General features: G+C 38.7%; 1 long non-coding RNA gene across 1 annotated transcript; it reads left to right on the top strand.

Annotated features, from left to right (window-relative positions):
- Window positions 1-4,571: 4,571 nt before the first annotated feature.
- On the top strand, window positions 4,572-6,921 carry LOC307152899. The gene is made up of 3 exons (XR_013820085.1): window positions 4,572-4,665; window positions 4,883-5,006; window positions 6,613-6,921. It is a non-coding gene; the product is annotated as an uncharacterized lncRNA (long non-coding RNA).
- The last annotated feature ends 3,617 nt before the right edge of the window (window positions 6,922-10,538 follow it).

The following is a 10,538-nucleotide window of genomic DNA, read 5'->3' as shown; positions in this document are numbered from 1 at the left end:
AGATCGCCATTTTGGTTTTATTTGGAGTAAGTGTCATTTGGACATTCTCAGCAATAAGGCAATCTCCCTGCATGCGGCCACTTGCACATCGGTATAATGAGATTCTGCTGGAGGAGACTGACCTCTATATAACAAAGGAATTGAAAAACCTGGCTGAAGACCAGGCAAAGACAAGAGGACAGGAACAAATAGACAACGTTAAATTATTTTTACAGCTGGCAGCCGTACAACACAATGATGCAGAAACACAGCAACCGCAGCCGGAGGAGGTTCCGTCAAAAATCTCACGATCAACATTACAGGCCACATCTAATCAAGCAAACCCAGAGCAACTAGATCGATCTTCAGACACATATACTAAATCGTCAGAGAATTTCGGGGAAACAGCTGACACTCAACCTCTACTTGACGAAAAAGAAAAAAGACCATGACATTTATTTAAAGTGCATTATATTGGTCTAATCGAAAAGCATGGTTCATTTCGTTCACTTTGACTAAAAACAAACACTCTTCATAGAAACAATTTTGTTTAAATAGTTTTGTTACACTAATTAACTGTGAAAACAGATTGTCTGATTTGCTCAATCATATTTGTGATCTACACAAAAAAATTGTGTCTCTTCTAAATTTTATTTCTTTGCTTTCTTTTTAATGTAATGCTCTAACGTGTGTAATCTACTAGATTAAATTAAAGTAGGGAATCATAGTTTTCTTAAATCTATTGCATCTATGCTGGTCATTTTACAAGCAAAGTCTGTATGTTGGTGACTGAGGGTCTGATACATGTCAGAAATGCAATTGCAGTGTTTATTAATTTAGCCTGACTTCCAGATATACATTTGATTTGTAATTATTACATTCTATGTAATCAAATGAGCAAAGATTTGTAGAGTTTAATTTCTTTTCTTTCTTTCTTTTTTTTTTTTTTTTTTTTTGCTGTTCTTATTATAGTTGTATGAGACATGTAAAGACAACTGTGAGTCATGTAGGTCAATAACGCACCACATATATCCACTAACACATATCCATACTTGGCATATGTAACTCTTTAGGTTTTACAGCAGCACCATATATGTTAAATGTGGCAATGACTCATTAGTAGAAGTTTATCAGCTCAAGTTTGCTCTGTGTGTGTATTAATTATTATTATTATTATTATTATTTGTCACGATTCTTTTTGTCATGTTCTCTGTGTTTGTCCCTGAACATCTGGAACTTCATGTTCTGTCTGCCATCTTTGTAGTCCTTTTGTAGTTTCCTTGTTGTTATCCCCTTGATTGTCTCCCTCATGTGTGTCTTGTGACAGTTTTTACAATTGTTAAGATACCAAACCCCATTCTCTGAACCAAATGCCAAACGACCTAATGAATAAATCACTCTTTCTGCAAAACAAGTTCAGGTTCAAAACAATTATTTGCAATTCTCATGCACTCTTTTTGCACATTTTGCACTGTGATGCACTTGTGTTGCAAAACAGTAAACACAAGTGGGAAAAGTTAAACACAACTATAACACAGTTGTCATTGTTTACACACAACGACTGGGAGTAGAGCAGGAAGAGAAGGCTACATGTAAGAGGAGGAAGAAGATGAGGACTAGAAAGAGCAAGGTGTGGAGTGTTGTCAAAGCTGGATCCAGCAAACCAGAGGGTTCTTCTCTTCACCTGGCAAGGAACAACATCACCGTCTATCTTGGGCAGGGTGAGCGCTACATTGGGCTGAGACTATCTGGCAGCAGACGGGTCCCGCAACCCAGTCACTTGACAACTTCGTTGCCCATTTCAGAGAGGTCTTCGGTCGACTCATAGGGGACTATTCAGTTGGTGAGCAATTATACTATTTATGTCAAGGCAAAAGTTCAACCAATGTCTAAGCTTTGAAGTTTCATACCCTAGCGGCAGCCAGTGGATGAAACAACTGCACGTTTTTCACCACCTACCGTCAAGGTTTGGAGCCAGCTCTGCAGCTGCATCTCTCGGCATGCGATGACTCCACGCTTGAGCGTTTCATTCAACTGTCCATCCGCTTTGCCAACTGAGTAATAAATTGTGTGGAAGACCAACAGTGCCAGCAGTCCTCCTTGTACCATCTCCAGCCAGAGTTTGCCAGCACATCAGAGCCAGGTCACAAGCCCAAGCAAAATGATCATGCCTGATTTTCCACGGCTGAGCGGCAATGATGGCTGTTTGTACTGCATCTAGTGTTGCATGTCCATTCTGACCTCCTCGTCCCATGGCGAGTTTCATTCACAGACACAGTCCAAATGTTAAATCTCCACACACCACTATTGTACATCTTATTCGCCTTATTCACCTCGAACGTTCCACCGAGCCTGAGGGGTACACTTACCACTTCCGGGAGTTCTCACAGCGCGATTTCTCTCAGTGCAATGGCGCCTCACTGCTGTGTTCCCCAATGCACTTCATCACACAGGAAAAAATCAAATAGAGGACAAACGTTTCACCATTTCCCAAAAGATCAGGGACTACGTCGACAATGGATAATAAACATCAGAAGGGATCCTGGTCGTAATTTTAAGGTAAGTTTTATTATATGTCTGGTGCTGTGAGGCTGAGCCGTCTCCATAACTAGCTTGTATCGCTAGCAGCTAGCTAGGCTAGGATAGAACTAGCAAGTTTTAGTAGATAGATTATGGCAGAGAGCCAGGTTGTTGAAATATACAGCCTAGTCCAAAATTAGTAGTATGTTATTAAAATCTACCACCACAGATTCACTAGTATAAGCATATTCTGAGTGACCTTGTTTGTATTAGCTTCTAGTCACAAGCTAACCTAGGGAACACATCAGTTTTCCTAGCTAGGAGGAGGATGTACAGGAGTCAGATTGAGTCTGATCAATAAAATTCTACATGTAAAAATGTTTATATGATTGCATTTTATTTGCTGATGCAGATAAACACATACACAAAAGTGTGCTCGGAGCATTTCCTCCCAGACTGCCTTGTGAAAAGCACGACTGGCATCACCAAGTTGAAACAGTGTCAACTGTGTTTGCATGGAGTTCTGTCAGACCAGAGAGGAGGAGTGTTGTTAGATCTACAAGGTAGTATTTTACGTTAGATGAATTAAGTTACTACACTGTAACGGATTTCTGTAATTTGAACAGTATTTTACTGTAATATGTACAGTAAGATACTGTAAAATATGTATACAGTATGTTACTGTAAACAGCAAAGGATTATGGGAAAATATAGGGTCACTACTGTAATTCTTCACTACTGTAAATCAATTTACAGTAGTGAACTTGCCCGCGAAAAACTGACCAATGGCAAGAGGGATTTCTTTTCAAGTGTTTTTTTGAGGGGTGAAGTGGCAGTTAATGCACGGACAAAAGATCATGTAACTCACCAAAAAGGTTAGTATATAATTTCTATTTTATGTAAAACAAACATTTTCAAATGTTTTTACTTATGTTAACAGCAAACAAACATGATGTATCGTTTTGTTTTCGTCTGAATGGTTTTAGTGCCTTTTTTTCCTGACTGTCGGCCGGGTCGCTGTCACGGTGATAATATTAACTGGTGAGTAAGTTAAGTTCACCTATATTAGCCGAAATATTCTTTAGTTAAAACTATAAAAAATAATGGTTGTGTGTTCCTCTGCCTCTTTAACGCAAGTTAGCTCATCAGGCGGGCGGAGTCATCGGTAACGTTAACCGAGCTAACAGCGAACTCAACGTGAAATACTGAGGTAAAGTGAGATAGACGAAACCCTTGTTAAAGTGCGGGTTTTAAACAATATTTTCACGTAGGCCTATATGATTTATTTTCAGGTTTTTGATCTGGATAATGCCATCTGCAACGATGGAGTGTGTTGGAGCCTTTTCATTGTGATAACATCAACTGGTATGTAACGTTATGGTCAACTTCACCTAAATTAGCCGAAGTAAACTTATTAAACAGAGAAGCATAATAACTTTGGTATGTTCTGTCTCCTCTTTCACAACTTTTTGGCAGATGTACAACGTAAATACTGAGTAAAACTAAGTTAAAGGGATAACGTAGTACACCTTAAACAGAAAATTATGTATGTCATCATTTACTCGCCCACAACGTGTTCTAAACCTGCATGAAGTTCTTTCGTCTGAACATAAAATAAGATATTTTGAATAATGTTGTTAAATAGTGGCTGGTCCGCATGGACTTCTATAATTGAAAAAAATACTTTGGATGTCAATGGGGACCAGTAACTGTTTGGTTGCTCATGTTCTTTAAAATATCTTCTTTTGTATACAGCACATTAAATAATTTAATGGAAGTTATGAACAAGTTGAGGGTGAGTAAATGGTGACAATTTACAATTTTGAGTAAACTAACCCTTTATCCAACACCGTTGTTAATTTCATCTTTTGTTTTATTTTCAAGTTTGTGGTCTGAATTATGTCGTCTGAAATGTCGGAGGTGTATTTTGGAGTCTTTTTTGTGATTGCCTTCGTAATGGTGATAACATCTACAGGTGAGTAAGATGACATCAACTAAATTAGCTGAAGTATTCATTAGTTAAGCAGGCAAACATGTTCTTTTCTGTTCTTTATTTTGAATTTGCAGCGGCCATTCCCTCCGGACTGTACATCACTGCTGACGCTCTCCACTAATACACAGAACGGGTTGACGTTGGAGGAGGAAGAGGAGAAGGAGGAGGAAAGGGTTAGCAATATACCATTATCAATATAGCAAAGTTTTGCTAACTAATATTTTTAATGTTGTTTAATTGATTAAAAACTATAAACACCATACAACATTATATCTTACCTCATCTTCACCCCACATGTTATTGTTGTTAGTAATAAGTTCTGTTATTGTATTTTAGTTTTTTTCTGTAAACTATAACACTAAAAGGCTGCTCTGACTTTGTCTGTTTCAGGAGAGTCTGTTCTCAAAGCAAAAACATGGATGCTGACAATGAAGGGCAGAATCATCATCCAGTTACAACTGCTAACAGACGACTCTTCAGCATTAGCTGTCTATTTTGTCGAATGCAGAATCAGGTAAACCAAAATATATATATATATTTTTTTTTTTACATTACATTACATTTACATGCATGCATTTGGAAGTCACTTTTATCCAAAGCAACTTACATTGTATTAAGTTTAATTTAAATGATCCATTCCCTGGAAATCTAAGCATTCCTGTGAATGTATTGAAAAATAATGAAGATTTAATGATTTAAATGTAATTTATTATGGGGTAATACCATCCCTGTAGGTTAGGGGTGGAAATTGGCAAAAATTTGATGATTCGATAGTATTGCGATATTTGGGCCACAATTCAATATTATTGCGCTTCCTAACATTGCGATACAGCAAGTATTGCGATTCGATTCTGCGATAAATTGCGATTCATGTCCCCCATATTATTCAAAGACATTACAAAAAATAAGACTGCTCAACTCACTTCAAATGTCACATTAAATCTGTGAACATCTTCTACACATTTACTGGAGGGTAGTGCAAAAACTTTGTCCTTGAACATTCAGGACACAGGACCTTATTACAGAACGTAATTATATGAACGCGTCACCACCGCATTAGCACCAAAAACATGGAGATTTTATTTTAGAGAATAATTACACAACCTATTCGATATACTATAATTCTATAATTAAATAAACTAATCGAATATCCAAAAATTGTGACTCATCCCTGCATGTAATACCTTGTTTTTTTCCCAAAATCTTCACTTACGTCTCGATTTTCGAAGGGGATTATAAACGTTTCTTCCTTGGTTCGCTTTTATTTAGGCCTATTACATTCACATTCTTTACTGTGGTAAAGTAGAAAAACGTTGTAGGACAGATAGCCTACATTTTTACTTGCACGTCAGATTCATTTCAACACAGTTTTTGCTTGTTATTAGACATGTACGGCGCGTCAAGTTTATTTGATTTTTAGTTTCGCTCTCTTTGGCAGCGCAATTTCAAACATAGCTTAAATGTCTTGCCCTTGTGGAAAATTAAATTCACTTTTCATACCTTTTACAACAAGTAGAAAACATGAAGATATCAGAAAATAGATCGATGGTCTCTTTCCTCCTCGTGTCATCCCTCTCAAAGCACAGAGCGGTATGGCTTCATGTGGAATCACGTGTCTTTGTGTGGAAGTATTAAACGAAAGGTTTTTTTTTTTTTTTATATAGATTTAACTTTTCTATTATGTAAGTTTCTAATATTTACTGATATGTATTTGAATGCTTTACAGGCTTTGTGTTGCTTCTTTGACGGAATTGCTCAAATAAAGACTTTTTTGCTCGAATAAACTACATTTTTTTATTTCAATTTTCATAATAACCCCCCAACCACTGCAGGTAGTTGGTCCATTACCACCGCAGTTGTAAAAAAACTGCCACCGTCACAGCCTTATAACCTATATTGGAATACTTTGCGCTACTGTATCAATATAATTGCGTGCGCAAAATATCGCGACACTGAACAGAATCGATTTTTCCCCCACCACTACTGTAAGTGGATTCAGAATCAGATATAGTGCTTTTATTAACGCCAAAGTACATGCAGCATCAAGTTTGAGGGTTAGGGAAAATTCTGCCAACACCGGTCTGAAAAAATTATATATTTTTCCCTGCTTGTGTTTGCAGGTTCATTCTGAGAGTCAACCCTGATGGCACCAAACACCAAAGGCACAGATCAGATGGAAATCTGGAAAGGTCCAAAGAAAAGCATCAGCCTGAAACCCTCAGTGTTTCTCATCAGAGAGCTTGTCAACTTTGACTGGCAAAATTACTGAAATGTAACAACACAACACTGACTTTGACTGTATTTTATTGTTTTAAGGCCTGTTTTGCTTTTCAGTGTGTGTACGTTTTTGCCATGCTACAGATACAAATGGTCACCAGGAGATTAATTCTATGGACTTTGGAGATGTTGCCTTTTTTTTTTCTTCAGCTAGTGGCTCCTAAAGGTCAAGATTTGTAATTTGTACTTCTAAAACAAAATGTTCAACGATTAAAAAGAATATTATAAGGACAAATGTTTGTGAGTTATTGTGATTTTTTGGGGGGTGGGGTAAACATAAATTAAAAAAAGAAAATTTAAATGATGAAAAAAAAAAAAAAAAAACTCAATACTAATACTGTAAATGAAAATACGGTAATAATACTGTAAATGCAATTACAGTAAATGGTACAGTATACTGTAAGTGAAAATACAGTAATATTACTGTAAAACATTTTACAGTAACTTACTGGCATCCAGCTGCCAGTAAGTTACTGTAAAATTTACAGCAACCTCTTTACAGTGTAGTTATTAACTGTGTGTAGTGACAGTATTTCTCTGCTGATGATTTCCAGTAATGTTTCCACGGATCTCGATGATCGACATGGTGTGAATGTGTTGAGGTACGTAAACGATGTAATTGGTTCCATGAATTGAGCATGAGTATCATTGTAAAACACCTAATGTGTCCATCAATATGTTTCTCTTATACTTACAGTGAAGAGACACCCCCTCCGCACCCAGACCATGAATATGCTGCACTGCCTCCCTCACTTCAAGATCAACTTGAAGAAGCCCGCAAGACCATCGGTGATCAAGAACTTTTAATTTTAGAGCTTCAACAAAAACAGTTTTTGATTTCAAATTTTCAAGGTGACGATAAACAGATTTCATTTTATACAGGGTTTCCAGATTATGATACATTTAAAGCTGTGTTTATGGCCCTGCAACCTACTGCAGAAAATATGGTGGGATGGAGTCAGGCTCAGCGACTTAAACATACAAGTGGGGAGGTACTTTGTCAAGGCTTTAGCGCCTCTAAATTGTCCACTATGGACCAGTTTTTTCTTTTTCTTTGTAGGTTGAGGCAGGGATTTCCTGAGCAGGATCTTGCAACCCGTTTCCATGTATCACAGTCAACAGTAAGCAGGATCTGTGTGACCTGGGTCAATTTTTTGTATTTTATGTTGGGATCACTTCCAATGTGGCCTTCAAGGAAAACTGTGGATGAACTTATGCCAGATTGTTTTAAATGCACGTTCCCGGCTACAAGAGTTATATTGGATTGCACTGAAATTCATGTACAGAAACCTAGCCTAGACCTCCAAGGTCCTTAACTCAGCGATTTATTCACACTACAAAGGTAACACCACATTTAAGGGCCTAATAGGCATTGCCCCCTCAGGTGAAGTGACTTTTGTCAGTGATTTATATACAGGTTCAATATCTGACAAAGAAATTGCCAAAAAATCAGGTATCCTTTCTGTTCTCGAAGAAGGAGATATGGTAATGGCCGATAAAGGCTTTCTTATCGAGGACCTTCTCTCTGAAAGACAGGTCTCCCTTGTAATCCCTCCTTTTTTAGGCCCAAGTGGACACTTCACTGCAGACGAAGTACAAAAGACTCAAGCGATAGCAAGACTGCGAATTCATGTAGAGCGCGCTATTAGGCGGATTAAAGAGTACCATATTTTTGATAAAGTCTTACCCATGACACTGGTGGGCTCCGTTAACCAACTGTGGGCCGTCTGTGCCCTTTTAACTAACTTTCAAGGTCCTCTCTTTTAAAATTGTAATGTTAATGTAAATATCTACCAATGTTATGTAAATCTCTAAAACTGAAATCTTAATATCCACAAATGTATTCAAACCTTGAATAGAAAGTGTTCATCTTTACGAATCTGTACAAAGCCTTAACCATCATTATTGTTCTTCTTTATGAATCTATACAAATATGTGAACTTGTATTGTTACCATAGCACCTTATCATGGTCAGTGTATCACAGGATCAGTCCCTGTCAGACCTTATAATCACTTCTCATGCTCTTTACTTTTACATACCTGTGAGTGATTTGATTGTTTTACGTGTGTGTGTGTATGTATAAGCTACTGGATGTGTATCTATCTAAAGAATAAAGTACAATTGTATTACACATGGATGATGTCTTTCATAACTTTATAATTTAATATACTGGAACCAGAACAGGTCAGAATATCAGAAAACATTAAAAAAACATTGATAGGCACACTGGTCTAGGTTTGTAAAGGTAACTTTGTACATAGAAGTTGGAACAGGGGAATAATGTAAAATGGCCTGCCTGTACACTGTAAGCATGGAAAAGGAACCAGAACATCAGAAAACAGGCCGTTCAAAAAACATTGATAGGCACACTGCTCTAGGTTTGTAAAGGTAACCATGTACATAGAAGTATGAAAAAGGAACCGGAACAGGTCAGAACATTAGAAATTGCATTAGGAACAAACCATTTAAAAACATTAACAAAAGAGAACTATATACATAAACAGATTATCAGTGATGTATTACATGATTTTGTTACACAAAGAAGGCAGAAAGTGAGAGAAAAAGAATGTGTCCAATTTACATTTCATGTTCTCCCACTCTTTTGGTTGGAAGTGCACCCGCTCCAAGTGATGGTCATCACTGCACTTCACAAAAAAGTCACACCACTTCAACCCAGTGATGCCCATCTGCCCCATCACTTGAAAATAGTACTCGTGTGTGGTCTTCAGGCTGAGGCTACCATCAGCCTTGCAACGCAAGTACTTGCAATCCCTCATGCTCTCTTTGTTGGGGCACTTGATCTCCAGGAGGCCGTGCGTTGGTGAGGCACTGGGGTCAATCACTTTTCGGTCAGGTGAGGCACCTAGGTGTGGGGCGTGGTGGTTGATGACGAACCCACAGGGGAAGATCTCATAGCCAGTGAGGTCTTGATATTCGGCCGCAGCAACAGGCTCCAGTTCCAAACCTCTCTTCATCACCTTAGTCTGCACTATTTTCTTTTTCAAATTGGCCGCTAATACGTTGTAGTCTGCCACCCTTGAACAAATCCTCTTGAAGAAAGAGGAGGTAAGACGGTTGACTCGAACTTTATGCCAGGTCTTGCTATGGCTCTGTTCCCTTGTCTCTATCTCCAGCTGTATTGCAACAGCCTGAGTGACCACCAGGCCACCATAGTAGCACGACTCAGTGTCATCCAGGACAGTGTAAAATGAGCATGGCTGTGATGGTAAGGGAAACAGGGGATCATCATTAGCCCTGGAAGACTGTGTTGTGTGGTAGGTAAGCACAGATCCCTTTGGAAGGTCTCCAAAGTCGGTAGAGACAAGAGCAGCAGGCTGTTTTCTGTTCTCCTCCAGCAGCTTGAACATCTGACTCTTGCTTTTTATTTGACTCAGGTTTCTGTGTAGGCTCTCTGCAAAGGCATTTGATGGAAGCGGGAGTAGCACAGGACAGTACAGGTTTGACATCACCCCTTCAGACGAGCATTGCCTCTTTGGCGGAGGTGCGTTGGTCACTGGTGGTTTTAGCTTTGAGACACTCACAGAGCTCACCGTTCTTGGACTGACACCCAGGGCCCTCGATGGAATGTGCCAGGCTTGAGGCAGTGACGTCTTGCTCGTTGTTGGGGGGACAGATGTGTAGCCCATCTTGGCAAAGTGAGCGAGAGTGTAGAGCAGCCCGATGAGATGTTGCACTGTCCCAAGCCAGCTTTGCAGTTGCACTGCGTCTCCCTTATAAATGGCTGCTCAAGTGACAGCTCCACCTGAA

The sequence above is a fragment of the Squalius cephalus genome (assembly GCF_949319135.1).
Source record: "Squalius cephalus genome assembly, chromosome: 24".
In the NCBI taxonomy this organism is placed as follows: Eukaryota; Metazoa; Chordata; class Actinopteri; order Cypriniformes; family Leuciscidae; genus Squalius; species Squalius cephalus.
Note: the sequence above shows the minus strand (reverse complement) of the source record. Positions and strands in the feature narration are given on the sequence as shown.